General features: G+C 40.9%; 1 protein-coding gene and 1 long non-coding RNA gene across 8 annotated transcripts in view; one reads left to right on the forward strand and one right to left on the reverse strand.

Moving 5' to 3' along the window:
* The window catches only part of Lar (tyrosine-protein phosphatase Lar), a 208,598-nt gene that overhangs the window by 54,031 nt on the left and 134,328 nt on the right, over nucleotides 1–20,239 (forward strand). For 5 of the 7 annotated variants that reach the window (XM_065304006.1, XM_065304011.1, XM_065304009.1 and 2 more), the window contains exons 1-2: nucleotides 2,803–3,185; nucleotides 14,813–14,861. The gene's annotated coding sequence lies outside the window, so the exon portion shown is untranslated. Of the gene's footprint in view, nucleotides 1–2,802; nucleotides 3,186–5,820; nucleotides 5,840–14,812; nucleotides 14,862–20,239 lie in introns of those variants that run through there. The other 2 variants (XM_065304008.1, XM_065304007.1) reach the window with 2 other exon arrangements.
* LOC135793182 (uncharacterized) overlaps nucleotides 15,293–20,239 on the reverse strand; it is a 47,522-nt gene continuing 42,575 nt past the window's right edge. Inside the window, exon 3 of the long non-coding RNA XR_010548553.1 lies at nucleotides 15,293–15,838. This is a non-coding gene — a long non-coding RNA (uncharacterized lncRNA). The remainder of the gene's footprint in view (nucleotides 15,839–20,239) is intronic.

Raw genomic sequence — 20,239 nt, forward strand, 5'->3', positions numbered from 1 at the left:
TTGTATTGTAATAACCTAAAAATTCATTTTTGATTTTTTGTTGTTTGGTGATTTAGTTGGGAAGTTTTGCATTCGCAGGCGTTGTTGGATCGTTAGCGTACTCGTTACTCGTTTACCTGCGCTCGAATTTCGGCCCTCGACGCTGTTTGTTATTGAAGTGCACGCGCAGGGGGCGGCGAGCCAAAGTACACACTCGTAATTCGTGCGATTCGCGAAATTGGAGGAGCGCCGGATGTATTATTCAGTCGTAACTTGCGCCCGACACTAACGAAACGCAACAAATTTCGCTCCGTGTAAGTTCAACTTGACATAACAATTTTTATATTGTTTTACTTACCTTTGACTTGCGGTACAGATCACAATTTAAATTTAATCGTTTTGAAGCGATTTGTGACAAAAGAAACAAAGAAACGTGTCTTTTCTGAGTCACGTCGTCTTCCGCTTGTTGTGAATCGTAGCATGTCCTCGTTTGGCATGAATAAAATTTTACGTCCGAACGACATAATGGAATAACCAAAGCTGAATGCGTCGCTGCAAGCGGAATTTACAAGCAATGCATACTACTTACCTTTGGAGGTTGTAGCGTGTGCGCGCGCGGCCTTTTCCGGCTCGTGTCTTCCCTGCTTGCCTTTAACTCCTTTAGCTCCTTTAACTCATGCGAGCAGAATTCAGCACGCTCGTTGTGCTCCAACACTTTCACACTCCGTACCGGCTGGAATATTCAATGTCTTTGCTGCGGAGGTGTTGGCGCTGGTGTGTTGTGTTGTTGATATTGGTATTTCTATGTTGGTCCTGTCACCCGCGCGCTCGCGCTTGTGTCTCTCGGTGTTGGTTGTCGCTTGTTTGCCATCTTGTTGTGTAACTACGAGGCGGAAATTCGGCTGCCTGCCGTGCGCATTATTTGCTGGCACATTACCCCGTCTGTTTGCGTTCGCCATTTGCATTCGTAAGCGCATCATAAATTCTCAGATCTGCGACGTACAAAATGGTACCAGCACACAACACACGTGTGGATAAAATTTAGTATTCTATTCGTGTATTATACACTCATTGAGGGTTTTTGCGTTTGGAAAACAAAATTTTAATTTTTTTTAGAAAAACTGCAATATCTTCGAAAATATTAATTTCTCAAAAATTTTCAAAACATTATCTTAAAGAGAAATTATTTTTCTAACTTTGGGCAAAATTTCAAAAATTTTCTTTAAAAAGGAAAAAATGATTTACTTGCAAAGTGTCACTAAATAATGTATTAGAGGTCATATTGAAGAAAAAAATTTTCGCTTCAGGCGTAAACCTTTACTCTTCTCTCGTCTCTCCCCGTTCTAGAAACTCAAAAAGGCGATTGCCAATATTGCCTGTCCATGTCCATGTCCGGTGGTTATTGGCCAGCCTGCTTATTTTTTATTTATTCTCCGCTTTGTGCGGGCGCCTCACAATCGCTGGGTGTGTTCGGCGTGGTCATAACCGTATGTGTGATGGATAATAGCGTTAGAATAATATGGTCGATATATTTGCGCTGTCGACGTCCAGGGTAATAAATCTGAGATTCTACTCAACGCGCCGCAGTGTTGAGGGGCGGCGCGGGGGAGAAATTTGCGATTGGATCGTGGCCAAGAGAATGACCAAAGAGCACGACAGTCTGGAACAAATCGCCGGAGGAAACCCGAGCAAAACAAAGGCATTTAATAAAAATGATAAAAACACATTGGAAATCAATGATTTTAGTAAAATTTATTAATATTTTGTTGTTGTCGGAGGAAAAATATTTCAACATCAAAGGATATGCGGGATATGCGTTCATGTTGTGAGTGTTATTACTAACATTTGCGTTTAAACAAAATACCTACACATTTACGGAGTATTTACGATTATTGCAACTTGCAACATGGTCAAACAAAGCCGTGTACACGCTGGGGAAACGCATGTTTATAAAATGATACCAGAATGCAGCGTTTTCACATTTTCACCCTCTGCATGCGTGTTGTTTTGTATTTTTGCCTCGCGTCGTCACGGAAAATAACAGAATTCAAACGCACGCTAATAAAATAAGCAAATTGGTTTCGTTTGATCATTAAAATGCAACCGGAAGACAATTTGTTATGTTTTTACATTGTTAGAGTAAAGAAATATAAAGAAAATTGTGGAAATTTGTTGCGAAATAAAATAATTCGCATGTTGAAAGAAATAACGGTTTTTTTTGTGGACTTGCATTAGTGGAATATTCGATGAAAACACCAAAAATAATCCGTCACTGGGAAAAAACGTGAATTATAAACAATTTCGCTATGTGAAATTAAATATTTATTTTCGTTTGTGTTTTTACAATTTTTTGGTATACTGTTGAGGATATTATAAAATAAACGGTGTAGGATTTAATGTTTGACCTTATTATGACGTAAAAGGATATTATTTTAATAAATTAACGTTTAAAAACAAATAAACGCACGTGTATAAACAACTTTTCAAAAGTGGCGCTAGTATCGTTTTAGTACATTTTATTCTGCTCATGCATGCACGTACTAAACAAAAATTTACTTAAAATTTGACAAATTTAACGTAATTTAACAAAATAGACAACGTTTTCCAATTTAATTATTAATATTCTCATATAATATGCAATCAAATTATCAAAATACATTAATTCACACAAATTACAATTAAAATAAAGTATAATATTAGTGCGGCTCTGCACAATTTCAACATTTTTATGTCGGATTACTCCGCCTAGATGCCGCGAGATGTCGCTGCGTGTCCGTGCCGCGGCGTCTGTTTACAGTTCCTTCGCCTGGCGTGCACCGTGCACACACCGAGTACATATGGCCGCCGCAACGGCCGCGGGTTGTGCGCGTTCGATAAGTGCGATCTTCGCGGTGCGCGTCGCCGTTTCCGCCGATCTTTCTATAAATACGCAAAGTTTGTGACTGCCGGACGCTCATTTCCGTCGCGTAGGATGCATCCGCGTCGCGTGCGACGCACACTGACCACTCGATCGCACAGGAACTCAAGAATTGTGATCACATGTTGAGGGTTATGTCCTCCGAGGCTGTGTGAGTGCACCGACTGCATGCGCCCGTGATAGTGTATGTATGTGTGTTGCGAAGAGAGAAATACCGACACTATCACCCGCATGAACAACACGAGAACGACAACATTTGTTTATAATCTCCACGCTGCCGATTCCACAGGTAACAATATAACGATAAGCATCAAATTGCGATCGATTTATGCTGGCGGGTAGTGTGGTTGTCAGTCATCGCTCCGCGTCGATTACACGCTTGAATGTTTATAAACAAATCGCTAGTTCACATTCCGGTGGGTTATCGCCGGTTCACCTGAGTGTACGCAAACATATTACAACGAGATGTGGGGTTTTGTGTACAATCATAACAAACAGCGATGGGGTTATCTCCAGTTGAATTCTAATCGGACTACAAAATTCTTTTGCTGCTGATAACAATGATATCAATAGGCAATTCTAGTTGTGTATGCGAGTATGAAGAGAAGTGAGTCTGTCGCTAGTTGGTTATGCGGATATACCTACCTAGAGCTAGTGGGTATTGTTTTGTTTCTGTTGGTATCGATATCTCTGCTGGTGTGAGTGTAGTGAATCTGCGAGTAGACAATAGTCGCACTTGCACATCAGATGCACGCCTGTTTGCGCTAATGTATGCAAAACGATGCCGCAGGACAGGCGGGAGACAAGAGAGCGAACAAAACGCGTCAGCGATAGGCCGATATTGTGTGGCGATGCATGGCGCCGATGTGGGTGGCTTTGCGCCTGTTTGTTCTCCGCCAACAATGATGATAGATCTACTCGTATGAATTCTCCATATCATACAGGTTCCCGCAGAATATTTAAAGAAATAGTTGAGGTTTAAATTTTAGTAGGAATAGTATAGTCTCTTTATAACGTCGTTCAAGAGATTTTATTACGTTATAGGGAGAAGACGTTACATAGAGGAACAAAAAAATCATCGGTAAGAAATACCGAATATTCACCAAAAACATTTTTTAAATATTTAACACAGAAAAATATAATTAAAATGAATAAATTTAATACGAAATTCAAAAATAACATTTGAACTTTTGAATTAATGGTCTGGCGATGAAACATGAAACATTGCAATGTACTACCTTCCTACTTAACGTATTGACTGCAGGGCTCCCACTTAGTTTCGAAGGTAATAATCACCAATATTGTGGAAGCGCGTCTTCCTGGCGCGCCGCGCATAAATCAACCGCACTCTCTCCAATAATAATCGCCGAGGCGATAAATAACGCGCGCATTAAATTAATTAACAGCGAACGCCTGCACACGATACAATGATTTTCGTGTAACAAGCTGGCCACTACCGCCGAGAGCGGAACAAAACACGCACCAAAAACAATACCAGTATGAAGAAATTTAATAGCTTTCAGGGCAGTTGTCCTAGCAACAGGAAACAAACTACAAAATAGCATCGTTATAACTTTACTCGATTTAACAACAAATTCTTCATATAATGAGGAAATGTGTAGAATTTAGTTGGTTTATATTAATTTTCTCCTTATAGCGTTACAGTTTCTCTGTGTAACGACGAAAAATATTTTCATTTCTATCAATTATGAGGTAGAATATTTTTTTAAAGACATGACATCTATGGTAACATTTGAAATATTGTTGTAATTATGATCCCAACATCCCTACAAATTGAAATGCAAATTTCTATAACTTAAGCACGATTTTTCAGCTAATTTGTTGGGGTGCACGTTGCGTTACTAGAAAATCATTTAAACATAACACAAGTGAATACAACTGAGCGACGCGTAATTTATATTTAGACTTCAACAAATATTCACCGGTATTTTTATTTGACAGCGCCTTTGTAAATTTTATATTTTTATTATTATTAATGAAAATTGAACAATGTTCAGTATTATTGCTTTTTATTACCAATTCAATAGTACTATTTTAAATGTTTAATAATGTGAAATAATCTCGAATAGTTTTGTGCACGTGCTTATTTATTTACACACATTAATGTGGCGCGTCCAACTGTTGAATAAATTAAATATTGAACAATATTCCATTCAAATAAAAACAATTACCAAGCACAAATATGTAGATTTTTAACAATGTGGCTTTTTTTCCGTTGTTGTTGTTGTAGTTACTATTGTAGTAGTTACTTTCCTCTTCAATGCGACGATGACTCATTATTTTGTTGCATCTCGATTTGCAATTTAAAATGACTCTTGCATATTGCATAATCGCCATTATCTCCGGTGTAACTTGCCGAGTTTGCAACCGCTGGCGCGATGTGTGAGTGTTAATGTCCGTGTTTAAGTAGTTTTCTACGCGATTTACGCTTGATCGGGCCTCGGCGTGGTGTGTAATTTATGTGCGCCGAAATATTTCGAGAGTCGCCATGATTTTAGGGCGCGGGTTGTGCATGAATATATTTTACATCAATTAGTTTAATGTTTACGTTCGGTACATTCACTCGCTGTGTGTGTGTGTCGTCGATATGAATATTCTGCGAGATTAATTTCATTTTATTAGCTTGCCGCTTGAGCGCTGGCTAAGCTTAACAAGACACGCGGATAAATAAACCGATAATCAGTAGGTCGTGACTGTTAAAACCAACACGATTAACTCTGCTCGCTTGAATCGAGAATCAAGAATTGTGTGTGCATTGAGCATCGCGAATCGAGAAACATTTCCAATAAATTACGGTGCAGAGCGGTGTTGAGTTGCGCGTGTAGTATACGAATGACGAGTGCTAATCGATTGCCGATTAGCGATTAGCGATTACTTTTACTTTTTGATGGAATTTATTTCAGCTTTACCGTGCATTGAAAGGTATGCTTTGTTTATGTTGCTTAGTGCGCATTAGTCTTTGGTTAGATTACTCATTCAACATTGACTTCGATAGTGATTATTTACATTATCTGTATTTGTTTTATTACCCGTTTGTTTTATGAGTAAATATTTTCATTGCAAATAGAAACATTTTATATTAAACATATATTTCTCAAGAAATAATTTTAATAAGTAAATTTGTTTAATAAATGCGCATTTTTTAATGCGTTATAGTGAGATGTCGTTATATCGCGGTTAAACAAGTTGTACAAATTTCTTTGTTACACAGAGTTTGTCGTTAAATCGAGACTACACTGTATAAAAATATCACCAAACACCAAACACGTAGAATTTGTAATATGTTTCCACTTTGTCTCTCTAATTAATTAATTTTTTCACGCACGGGTATTGCGTGTACCATCGCACTGGCTCACTGTGACGCTATTTTTGTTGAAATTCGCACTCGTGCACTAAAAGCGCGAAAAACGTGCGAAACAAATGTAAATTGCGCTCGGTTGAACTCGGCATTTGTCTGAACAAACGAATGCTTCAAAGTGTAGATAGGTGTGTCATTTCTACTCCCAATTTGCACACACTGAACCAATTTAATTTAGTTTATAGTATTTTTTTAGCAAAAAATCGAGTAAAAATTAACGTTGAAATGTTAGTTTAATTTAAAATTTAAAAATGCAAAAAAATATTGCACGCGCATAAAACTACGAATTAAAATGTCAGAAGATTTATGCTAGGCTGGATGCACGGAATAAAATAATATGGCTGTGTTTTTTTTATTATGGCTAGAGGGAGGGTTATTGGAAAATTCAAACGAGTTAGTTAAAATTCGATTTTTATCGAATGCAAACCCGAGCAGCACGTTGTGCTGAGATAATAAATTGAAAAATTGCTCCCGACCACATTCGCACACACATTCACCACGCGAGGATTCTTTGCCGTTTTATGACAGCCTAGGAATTTTAAAAGATAAAATACCACATTGTTAGACACTTTTCTTGTGTAACAATCACGAGATGATTCACTCGTTTGATATTTTTATTCTCCTTGCGTGTTTAATAAGTTTAATTGTTTGCAATTATCGTGGTTGACATGACAAGACGCTTATTGTTTAATTAAAATCCATTAGTTTTAAAAGTACAATGTGTATGTGTGTATTGTTTTATTGGCGTGTATGTGACGAGAAAGCAAAAAATTACACCACAGAGAGTTTAAGTATGTTCGCAGTGTGATGTGACTGAGTACATTGCGGTTTTAGTATAGTAGTTTTTCGTTGTTTTTGTGACGTACACATAGTCGTACGTACGTGATGCGCGGATGATGTAACGAGCGCTGAATTTTATTTGATTTTTTTACGACTGCCGACCGTAAACGACGACATAGTCATCGACATGTAGTGTGCGCACCATATGTGCTTGTGTTTACATCTACTCTCGGTCATACAGGTCATAGAAGTAATTTTTCACACGAATATTTAAATTCTATTGACGTTATTGTGTGTCCCTTGAAGCAACAAGACAAGATTTGTACAAGATTTACCTCTAAACAAGGTTAGCTTTCGGGGTTTCGGCAAGTTTCGAATCGAATTTCGCAATTTGCAAGTTGATGATCACAAAGTTCCTTTATGTGCCACTTTGGGTGGCTGGTACTTAATTCCCAACTCGATGAAATTGGCAGAGTTGCTTAACACATTGATAGAGAGTTGGTTCAAGGAGCAGATTGTCTCACACCAGAGAGGGTGCTACCTATAATTTGACTTAAATTTGCGGTTTCGTCATCATTCGCGTCTTAGAAGAATATTACGGATTCTGTTCGTAGTTAACCGCACAAATCTCGAATGCGCGAATAAAAGCACGAAATAAATCTCCGCGCGCCGAAGAAGCAATGAAATTGCTTCCACGTTACTCGTAACTAACGCGCAAATCGAATTCCTCGGCTCACACCACCCCGTCGGTTAACTCTGTAGCAGCAAACGGCGTCCGAGCGCGGCGCAATCACCCTCTTCTTTGGAACATTTCCGATCGGAGCAGGAAACGAATGCAGCCGTAAAGTGGAGAGGTACGCTACTGTGCGCGGCGCGCACACCCGGAAAGCGAAGAAAACGAGGAGAAGTTAAAACGATCGGAACGATGGATGAATTACACGCGCTAATGTGAGGGAATTACGCCTCCTGGACCGCCCGGCGCGGAAGCAAGGACGTCGTTTTATCCTCGTGGCAGCGGCCACGACAAAACTCGAGCGATTTTTACTCTTGCGGATAAATCCAATCCCTGCGCTCGCGCGCGGTTTTCTCGAGTTCTCTCATATGTGTGGTAGTTTAGTGCTGGTTCTGGTACATCTAACAGCAACGAGCCTGTCAATAAATCGACCGAGCTGATGTATGTCTCAGAGCGCCGAGGCGAGGAACACCACACCACCACCACTGAGCCATTGACGACGACAAACGCAATCGATACTTACTTTTTCTCCGATTTTCTCGGTTGGCCTTTTCAATTAGACGCGCCACAACCACATATATACCTATGTGTGTGTGTTGAGTGCGGGGGACATGTCGAATTGTTCGAGCCCCATCACGGAAGTTTAAGTGGAAAGCGCGGTAGCGATGCGAAAACATGAAGTGGAGAATTTTTCAATATAAATGCTCTGCGTCGACCAATAAAATCCGTGTTTAGACAAGCACGACCAGAAATTTGAAATTATTTGAACTTATTCGATATTGAAACTTTCGGATAAGTATAGTTTGCAGTTTAATTTGCGGGTGCGTATTGACGAGTTTTCCGCGCGCGGCGCGAAAAAATTCCAATCAGTAGCGTTGCCTTGGCAAGATTTATTTCTTGCCGCAAAAACAGCAAGCAAGAGGAGAAAATCGCCACAAATTGAATTTTAGATTTATGTCGACGGTTTTTCTTTTTTTCCGTCGGCGTCGTAGTCGTCTTATCAGAGTTCTAAGAACTCGAAAATCATGATTACTTTTGAGGTTCCTCTCTCTGGCTGGGTGGCAGCAACAAAAACTTTCCCCAAATTGCCCGAAAAAACTTTGGCACATCATTCGAATCGAGGAGTTTTTCGTTTGTTTGGAGCATCGGCTTTGATCAATTTATATCCGAGCGAATATTGTATGCATGTAGGTCAGGTAAAAAGCTGTCATTAGTTATCACAACTTCTACCTGCCGTGCGCCAAGCGCGGTGCTGTTGGGGTTGGAAAATATCGAAATACCAACGGTGTGACGCCAATCGATAAACCCTATCGCGGCAGACATGATGACACGGCCGCCATTTACCTATTTTCCGAACGTTGCGGGACATTAACAGCCTGCTGGAGTTAAGTTGGTATCGGGTCTACCCTGTAAGGTGTAAACTAAAAGTAATTGATGACGTTATCGGGGCGGAAGCAGGAAGAAAAGTTGATAAAACGTTTTTCAGCCAACTTTAACATTCCTCGGGTGTTTAAAGTTTAATGTGACTTGTAAGCTCATTTAAAATTTTAAGTGCGTAGAATTGTGTCATGCGGTGGTTTTGTCTGGTTAAAAATTAAGACGTTAAATTGCATTACATTGTAATCCAAGCAGGTATCAATCATTCTCATTCATTCCGAGGGCGGAATGTGTCAATGTGCGGTAAAGTGTGGCACATGTTACACTGTTGTGGAAGGTGTGTTTTTCGTCCTGGGTGACGAGTTGCTGCGGGGGCGGCTTGCGTATTCGATTCACGTGTCAATTTTGCTTTCGCTCTGCTTCATCCCCGCTGCTGCTGCTGCTGCTGTTCCTTCTTGTAAGTATATTTTCGTTACACGTCGACAGCGTATCACATCAGGAGGTTCATAAAAAGAGTGTAAACCCTCGAGGTGAGCTTCAGATTTGTGAAAGGAAAATATTTTTTTATGAGATGTAGTTTTCCCGAGTGCTTGGGGTAGGGGTGGACTAATAACATCACATTTTGTTTTTTGTTTTGAATTTCAAATTTTTTTATTTTGTTTTGGGTTTTTCGCTCGTCATGTACGCGTGTTTTTGTTGATGGCGACTAATTGAAATCGAAAATCAAACATTGTCGAAGCCGATTTATAAAGCGATTATAAAAACAGATTGCTTTTTAAAATGCGTGACGTCCACCTTCCATCGTCGCCGGTCGCTCCTCATTTTCTACATTTTTTTATTTTTATTTTTTGTGGCGTGCGCCGAAATAGAGTGACAATTCGCACATCGAGTGGCGGAACTTTTCTCTCGGGTACGTAAAAAGGACAAACACGGGCGAGAAAAACCTCCTCCGCCCCCCAATACGATTTCGATCCGGACGGGTTAAACGCACGGAAGGCACCGAAATTCGGCGCTGTCACGTCGCCCGTCATGTTGCGCTACATTCCCATATATCTCCGGAGCGGAAAACCGTTTGGAAAATGCGCGCGCGTTACGGGCGTCGAACGTCGTCGCCGATGATGATGGAAAACGCGGCAAGTACGGAAGATAAAAGCTGGTGAAAATTCAACCGGTCGCCGCTTTCAATCCCATCCAATCGAACCGAATCGAATCGTATTCATATATTTTTCTATAAGAGAGAAAAATTTGATATATGAACATTGAGCATCTTAGCCGAGTATTGAAACCGAATTAATTCTTTCCAATTAGTGACATTCCAGAAATAATTAATGATTAATCTTTAATCAGGTTTAATAATGATCCAATGAATTATATCAAAGGATAGAGATTAATACTGAAAGGCGAAAGGGGAATTTTATTTCGAGAAGTTAATATTGGATCAGTGGAGATCAGCAGGAAAAAAGGGTAAAAATCGAAGCCTAATGAACGACCTTTACTTTTTCTTTGCGCCATCACTCGAGAGGAAGAAAAAGGAGAATAATTGGAGATTAGTTAATTATCCTCCTGTGTTCGCAACGAAGTTTTTAAAACTTTTTTCTTATTAAAATCGTCCTCAGTTAGTTGATTCACATTTTTTTTTATCTAGTCTTGTATAATTTTACATTTAATATTAATGCATTCGATCGATTGAAGATAGGCAACCAAATGTACACGTTGACTCTATTATGCGCATTCGTGTTTGTCTATAGACGCGGCCGGAAATGCTAAACACGTTAAATTATGCCGCTAACATGTTTCCATTTTGTTTAGCGTCCTCGTGCTTGACTGTTTTCGACGCTTTATGGAAGCTGTCGTCGGACTGACTCTCGAATTTCGCGCATTTCGTTTTCCAAACGCTGCGATTTAAATAATCGCATTTTGTGCCCGGGCGTGTGCCGTGCGCCCGACAGCGACCAGCGGGGGATGTGCGGAATAGAATAGAACACGGAGCGAGCGTTTTATAAGTTGTGAATAAATAAACGTCGCCGGGGTGCTCATTCCTTTCCTTTTCGATTCGGTGTGCTTTCGCGCACGCCGATTTGCAATCGCCGGGCGTGCGTGTATTTCGGCGAGAAATCCGTTACTGTCGAGGCGGCAGTGTCAGCGTTTAGTTTTAAGTTTTGTTGAATTTTTTTCCGTGATTTTCTCGTTTTCTCTCGCATGTCAGTGGATATTGGCGACGGGTGACATGTGTGTATGTTTTGAACAGGATTTATCTACAGAGTTACATACAGAATGTTTCGAGAATTTTTATTTATTTTATGTTTTTATATTGTTTTAAGTTTTGGAGATGCAGTTGGGACATATTGTATGATTTTTGCATAAACCATTATTTCCTGATTTATTTCGCGTTTCTGCATATGACTCACATATTTGGTGTTTGTGCAATAACGTGCATGGCCGTGCACAACGCGCGTTAAAATTAAAATTTTATGGCGTTTTGCCTGTCGACTGGAAGTTTATACTCTCGGAAAAGTTCAGCGCGGCATTAGACTCTTGCTTGCACTTCGTCTAGGGTATGGCACCTGTGTGTGCCGCTATATATATATGGAAACATTTAGCGTTTCTTCGCTTTTGGTCGCTGTTTAGTTGCTCAGCCGACGAAGGAGCGCAGATGGTTTTACTTGCGAGTGCTTTTCGAAGGGCGGCGCGCGTCGCGTTTTGATATTGCTTGTCACGTCAATCTGCTTAATTGAAACATGAGGCGTATTAATTAAGTGCCTTATGAAATATATGCGCACACGTCATGCTTTTAACTTGAACGTGCAAGATTTAAAGTGATTATACATATTCAAAATGTTTTACTTTGACATCACTAGATGGCGCTAGTTGTATAAAATGTTGTATAAAATTTTGTTTATGTTGTTTGCAGTTGCGATTATTTTTTTGTTTGCTTTGTGAAGTTGTGATATTAGTGTCATTGTAAAGTTGGATTGCGCCGAGAGACGATGGTGAGATTAAGGTGACACGGAGTTACACTAATGCGCTCTCGCATTGCAACACGAAATGCATTAATCCGGCGCAACAAGCATGCCCAAAACACAACAAATAAACTTCGCGAAATGCGCACTCTTGTACTGTGCGCGCACACACAAGTGGCATTTACCTAGTCTTAGTTCTTAGTTGCAAGATGCAAGTTTGGTCTTGCATCGCACGCTAAAACTAATGCGACTACATCCACGGCCACGGTGCTGATCACGGAGCGTCTTTAAGCCCGTCTGCCATTCCAAAGTCGCTTCCAAATTGAAAACTTTTCGCCACAAGAGCAGCGCACCCAGACATATACTGTTTGTTTGCACTGCAGGAAATAAACTTGTGTTTTGTGTGTTAACTTTGTGTGCACTTTGAACACATGGTATAATATTAAGTGTGGCTATGTATATGTAAGAGGACATTTCGGGGTACAAACTGCTCGCCCCGCTTTCGTGGATACAAACAACGCGCCGCGCGCAAGTTGTTTTCCCCGACACCTTTACTGGCTTTGCGCTTTTAAGGGAAGTTTAACTTGAAGCAGGTCCTGATGCGGTGTCTGGACTTTGTATGTGTGTGTGTGGGAACCCTGTTAACATTTTGTTTTGTGCCCTTTTTATCGCCCGGCTAGCGCGTCGCTCGTGGTTGTAGTCATCGTCTCGAGCCAGAAAAGCGTCGTTTTTTCGCGGTCTCGATGGCTGGTTCGCTGCAGAAGGAGCGCACACGCTTTCTCAACGCTTTTTACTATTACTAAAAAGTCTTACATGCACTTAGTCATCGTTTATATCTGTCCGAAGGAATGAAATGTTTCGGAAGACTTGGAGCTGCGCTAGTGGCGCGATGTGCTCTCTGCTAGAGGCAATAAATTTATCTCTCGTTCGCTCGTGGATGGCCGATAACGAGACGAGTCGATTTTTAGAAATTATGACTCTGGTGGAGAGGGAATTACCCAGCGATAAGACAGAAAAAAACTCGGAGCAAAGATGAAAAATTGAGTTTTGTTGAAAAATCTTCAAATCACTTTTTAAAAATGCGCTGCAGGGTAAATGTTAGAAGAAAAGTGTAATTTGTGGAAATTATTAGATATACGGATTTGGAGTGGTTAGTAATAGTGATTTCGAATGCAAATTTTCCGGCTATTTGGGCGCAATTTATGTGCGAATATATCGCGTGTCGAAATCCCGGTTTTGAGGTCAATTTGCTCGATTCCTCACTGGATTAGGACTTAATTTAAGTTCTTACCCAGTCTACGATTAAGTTTCCTAGTTGATAAAAACTTTAAAGTAGTAAATTTTTTCTAGTACATTATTTTCCGCCGGTAATAAGCGATGAAACGCCATAATTTATCCGCGCAACTCTCCTCAGGTGAATCTGTTGAGCGTCCAACTTTTGCGAATCTTTGCATTTGCGGCTCTCTTATTTTATTTATGGAAATCGAAAAACTTTTCAAATATACCGACTCGACTCGAACGAATCAGAGAGCCCTTCTTCTCGTGAGAGTTGCGCTGGGGGGTGGCGACGAGGCTGGTTCTCTTACGCGTGCCAGCACGTAGATTGTGCAGACACCTACGTGCGATGTGCGCTGAGTGAGAGTATCGCGACAGTTTTCCACCCATACACAACTCACGCGAAAGGCGGACGTGAAAAACTAGGCAGTGGTTCGGTCGAGATGGAGGAGAGTTGGTTGTATATGGACACTTTTGGAAATTTATTTTAACCTATTTTTATTTTCATACGTGCGCGCCGCGCGGAGCGGAACAAATTTTATTTTGTTTTTCGCGCGCCGCGGTGATATTTCCACTCTGTGAAGGAAAATAAAGTTTTTTTCGTATTTTTTTTCCACGTGAGGAGAATTTCACATTTTTATTTTATATTCTTTTAATTAGCGATTACAAAAAGAAAACAAAACACACTTTATTAGGTGTTAATCCAGCCAGTGTTGCCGTGAAACATCGCTCAAGTTTTTTTTTGTTTGTTTTGGTTGTAAACTACGAGTATATGTTATACAGGGCGTAAAATGTGCGCGCGTAAAGTTCAACACTCCATATATTTTTAATTATAGAATTAAATCCCTCGTAACTTTATCATGCCGCCGCATTTATTTATTTTTAACGAGTTGTGCACCAGGTACATGAAGTTTTAACGCGCGCTGCGAACTTCATTCTCTTGTAAGAGTGTAAAAATTGTTATAATGAGCCGGGACACAGGCTGACACGTTCGTAAACCGAAAAAAAATGAAGTGTGTCAACGCTCCCACGGCGGCAGTGCAGCGGAAAATGATTATAACACATTTTAAACTCTTATATTTTGCTATTTTGTGTTTGCTCATCATCGGTGGTGTTTGTGTACACAGTGGTGTCGCGTTTAATGATTCATTAGCTGCTAGGGTCATCATCGCATGGGGTGTAAATGAAAAGGTGCGAAAGGTGGTTGTGTATAGAAAAGGTTTTTACTCGGATAAAACTGCTTTTGCTTCCTTCCGACACGTGTATGTGTGGGTTTTTGGGGTGAAGACCATCCTGTCATTATTAAAAGGGCGATGGGAATTGCTTTTCATATAAAAACCACTTCCGTACACATTTATTTATTTATTATACATTGTGTTCATGAAGTTAATAAATAATTTTCTGTGTTTCAGGTGTTTTTTCTTGGGCTGCGCGAGACTCTGCTGAATCAATCATAACTCGGTGAGTTTAAATATTAATAGATTGAAATATTGCCGCCGATGGTAATACGATTGTTATTTTTATCGTGTCGGCCGCGGGCTTGTTATAAATTCATTTGCTCTCGTTGGAAAACGCGAACAATTTAATTCAATCGCGGTGGCGGCGGCTGAGCGAGAGCACTCTCACATACGCGTTGGATGATGGTGGCAGCAGAGTTTGTTGTTAGGGGCCAATCGAACGGCGGCGTGAACCGCGAACAACGCGCTGCACGATAAAACAGCGGACGGATTAAACTCTCGTTGCTGGTGTTGCGCCATCGCGGCCGGCGGGCAAATTGACAACCGCATTACGTTTATAATTGTGTTCTATTCATTTGAGTTGCAATTTGAATTTGCGATCGCTGCTAATACGAAACACTGCTTGGAATACTTTGCGACGTATTTTCCGCGTTGTTATCTGCTGATATTTAGTTGTTTTTTTTTGTGTAAGTTTGTGGTTATAAATTAACTACCAGTGCTTGGCGGTTAAGTAGAAGGCTCAAATTGATAAATTGCATTTATTTGCGGATGTCATTCGTTCTCGGGCGGCTTTTGTTGTTCGATTTCAAGTCGGCGCGCCGCGCGGAGAAATTGCGCTTTTTCTTCGTTTTGTGCTCGGCATTTCCGTGGACGTGGACCTCGGCTCGTTCGACTTTATCTCTTCTATGAGACTTCCACTTTAGGAAATTTCCATTTTCTCCATTTGCTTCTTGAGACTGGAAACGCATTCGTTTCGTTTCCGTTTTGTTGAGTTTTTCTCTTATTTCTCGTATTGTTTCGTCGCTTGTATTTTCGTACATCGCGGATTATCATCGCCGAATACTAATTCGATGATGTCGTTGAAAATTTAATATTCGTGCGCAGTTTTTAAACGAATTTCCGCTTTTTCCGCTGATATTTTACTTGCTCTTGCAATATTGGAGTGTTTAATATTTGCTCTGTGTTTTATTTTTTTGCAAACTGAAAAATGTTATATGAAAATGTAATTTTTTCCGTTTTTATTTTAATTTTACTGACTGCATGTGAATTTCTTGATTGTTTTGCGTATATTTTTAAATATAAAGAGAGCGTTATGTGTGCGCAGCGAGATGTGACTCACAGATAGCAAAAAGATAGATAGAAATTTGTAGTGATTTATGATCTGCGCTCGTAAGTTGCAGCGAAACGAAGAAATTAATTAAACGCGAATACGAACAGGGAACAAATTGTCGTTTGTTCAAAACAGCACATGATGTGTCTGTCCGCCGTGTCGACCGCCGGCGAATGCATATAGACATGCTGCATGGCGGAAGGATTAAAAGCGGCAAAGAACGAAAGCGAAGTGTCACGACTAATGGACGGCATGGACGGTTTCTCTGTCGCTCGTTTCATCCGCAATGATACAAAACCGAAACATGCAACACACACGAACCCAACGAGTCTGAATTTAACATTTCGCGTGTTTACAAAACTTTTTGACATGCGCAAAAATTAAAAGCCGACAACGAGACACGGAAAAGTGTCACTCAAATGCCCGAAAATAATTACGGGCTATTAAAATGGCACTTTTAACCGATAGGCAACCAATCATACAAATTTACTAGCGATTAATGTATGTGTGGTTGCATATTACTTAGATATTAGTTTTCTTTGTGTGCTTTGCACGATTGACTAATCGACTGCATCGGGCCGAGTCAATAATTGATCGAGCATTGAACCGGCAATTGTTCTCGTTGAATAATTGAGCAATTAAGTGGTTTTCCAGCGGGCACCGTCTCCACGCGCGCGCGCGCCCGCACCGACAATTGGTTACTCTAGGGCTACTGGACGTTCCGACCATACTCCACCTTTGGATTATAGGTCTTCGGGCAACGTAATAGACTTGTCCGCGTAATTGTTTTGCATTGTTGGTGGTTGGTACTTTGCGTTAGTTACGGAAATTATGCTTGCAACGCGAAAGAAAAAATGCAAGCGTGTGCACACGGGAAAGTTTAATAAGTTAGTTTAGGAAATCAACACCTAGAATATACAGGGTGTTCAAAAATTAAAATTTTAAGAAATAAATTGAAAATATTAAATTATTTTATGAAGTATAGTGTGTTGCCTATACTTTTTAAGTAGTGAGGTAGATGTTGCCTAAATAATGTCCGTATGTAGATATTTTAACATTTCAAGCGCGTGTTTGAAGCGTTTATGCGCTTATGGTAAATAAATAAGCCTAATTGTAGGCTTGCATGCCGACTGGACGAGCTGGCGTGTGCCGATCGCCCGCTTTGATAGCGAACCATTTAAGCCGCCCCAATCCTTTTGCCATATTTCGCAATATTTCACTCGCGGATTTTTTCCTCTTTTCAAAAATTTTATCATACGAGTAAATTCCATTTGACGCTGCACTTGCGCTTGCTTTTGCGGAAAAATTGATTTAAAAATTGATTGCTCGGCGAAGACACGCCGAAGTACTCTGAGGATTCAGCATAAAATACTCGGCTGTCGAGTCAGCGTTTGCCGCACGCTTGTACAAACATAATTAGTGTTTCTTTCCGTGGCTGGTTGGGGTTCTCTTATATCAATTTTTTTTCCTCGCGGCGTCTTCCTGTGTTTGTTGTGCCGTGATTGCTTCGCCGATGCAACCAACGCATCGCACAATTGACTCCTGGAGGACGGGTGGAAGCGGTTTTTCGCTTCGCGCAATAACTCGATCTGATGAAGTAGCAAAATTGCTTTTGATGATTATTATCGTTCTCGGTTACCGAGAAGCTCTGGTGTCTTGAGAGGAAAATTGTGTTTAAATTTCCAATCATCTTGGTCTAGTCTTGCACTTGTTTCAAGAAATGTGGTGTGAGTTATATGAGACTTGCAATATTCCAATATTATTAGCTCGGATGTATAATGCCCTGGCCACTAGACGACCCTCCCTTCGGGATCCGCCGCTGCAGCAAACGTTAGCCACTACATTACGGCGGATAATTGCATCTGGAAAATGTTATTCCCGGTTTATCCTGGCGGCTGTCGTGTCAAGTCTCGAAAACTAAGTCGGGGAGTAATCCCGGCGTGCCATAACCTTAATTCTGAGTCAATTATACTAAGTTGCTCGGTGCGGTTCAACCCTTGCCGTCTGTATCCGCAATGGAATGTGTGTCGGGAGCCGGTGGTTTTTATATTTTGATGAGATTCTGTTTGTGCGCGCTTGTGGGGGTTGTTTGCGTTGGTCGCGCTTAGTTTGACTAAAGACGCCCGCAGGCCATTCAATAATAGATTGCTGGGTGTCGGCCACCCCTATTACACGTTCGCCAGACCGTCGGGACCACCGCCAGCCGCCAAACAGCCGCCGGCGGGAAATGCATATAATCATTTTCGGTATTGATTTTTAAGCGGGAAAAATTCTTTCTGTATTTCGGGTCTTCATGCGCGCTTCTTTAATTATTCGCCGTGTTTTATGTTAGTGTTACGACGCCAGCACCAGCTTTTTGTATATTTTTGGGGTGTCTAAGGACGATTTGAACGAATTTACGAGTGCGTCAGTTATCTCTAACGTTTTATCGTATGCCTACTGCCGTCGAGGAAAACGCGTGGTAGCGCTGGTAACCAGCGTAATATCGTGCCGCCACCCCCGATGGAGAGAATGGCAAAAGTCCCGAAAGTCGAAAGTCGACGGGGCGACGACGAAAACGAGCGGGCCATGGGGGGAGCCGCACGACTGGCGCGGGACTAATTAAGTCTACATGCTCGCGACGAAACGCCGCGCGGCAGTGGTAATAATTTTGATTTCACCCTCAGCAGTTTGTGCTGCCGACGTCGTCGTTGGCGTTGGCGTAATGATGTGGGCAGAAATCGGAAATCGGTTTTTCATTCTCACAGCGCCATCTATGTGAAAACCTTAAAAATAGCGCTTTGTCCACCTAGCGGTTAAAATCTGAACTGTACAGGGTAGAAAACTGTAGGGGTTGAAATTCAGTAAACTGTAAATGTGTAGCGCTGAGAAAATCAATACTTTTGTGTGTTTCTACCCGTTGTACACCAGTAGAAGCTTCCAGTTGAGAGTTTGGCGCATAGATGGCGTTGCGTGTTACTTTGGCGAATATTTTACTTCCTTATGGATTGTGTAGATGTCACTGCAATTGAGTTTGGCGGATACATTAATAAATAGCTAACTATCCTTTGAAAGTTTAATGTTTATGTAGCTTTTATCGTATTTCGTAGTTTTAATCTTTTTAATGTGTTTTCCCTCGAGGATAAAACGGTTTTAACACACTTAAGGGTTTCAAGAGGTTTTAAGACCTCTTCCGGCCCCGGAAACTGACGTGAGTCGATATTATCAGAAACACATGTGTTACGTTGTTAGGTTTCCGGCCTTTGGTTCATCCTTTTCAGTTCGGTTTGCTTTTCTTTTGCTACTAGGTACTTTAGCCGTTCTATTTATTTTTCTTCGTGTATTTCTCGAATGTTACCGACTCGTCGTGGGGTTCCTAACGTCGCCTCGTCTGTCTGTCGCGAACTTTTGACCGCGATATTGTCTTAGCGCTCGGCAGATGGGCTTAGCGAAAGCTTTTAGTGTACCGTTTACAATTAGATTTGTCGTCGTCGTCGTTGGCGGCTGCGGCGAGTGGAAACTGAAAGCGCCGCCGCGTTAAGTTTCTAGGAAAATACGAGGATCTTTTATTTTTATGTAGTCGCTTGGTGGCGGGTGGTGGCTCTTACGCACTTTTTTCCTACCTTTTAAGATCTTTTACGCTTCTCTTTTTATTAAGACGCTGGCCGTATCTTGGCATCAATGCGTAATGCCACCTTTTGAACACGGTTTAAATCGCGTTTTGCAGTTGCTAGGTACTCATAATACGTCTTTATAAAATTTACTGAATGTTACCGACTTGAAAATTGGGGAAATTTTTTTAATTGAGATATTTTTATTTGTACGTTTGTTATTTTGGTTAAAACGTTGGTTTTTAGGGCGTTTTTACGGGGTTTATCTTTGAATCCACGTAGAAAGCGCGGTAAAAGTGGCAATTTGAGGTTTAAAAATGCGCATTTTGCGACGGATGAACATAAACACCAATGGGTGTTGTGTGTTGCGCGCCTGGCCGAGAGTTGGGTGTAATTTTTTTGCGACTGTGGACACGTTTAATGATGACACAAACCGTCCGCAAGCCGGTTGTAAAAGGAAATCGATTCGCATTCACCGGGCGGACGAATTTACGAACGCAGGTGGATGAATGTTGGAATATATACCTCTCTATTCGTGGTTTTATACAGAGTATATACAGGCCCACACAAAACAGCCGTAAAAAGTCGATTAAATTCCTTACCAAAACGAAATTATCACCATCGAAAGTTAAATTGCGCGGAAAATAATGCGACTTTATTTGCTCTAATTTACTCATTTTA

The sequence above is a fragment of the Atheta coriaria genome, unplaced genomic scaffold (genome assembly GCF_025399875.1).
Source record: "Atheta coriaria isolate IRGN ID8LTWV9N9 unplaced genomic scaffold, Caltech_Dcor_3.1 hic_scaffold_6_pilon, whole genome shotgun sequence".
Classification (NCBI taxonomy): domain Eukaryota; kingdom Metazoa; phylum Arthropoda; class Insecta; order Coleoptera; family Staphylinidae; genus Dalotia; species Dalotia coriaria.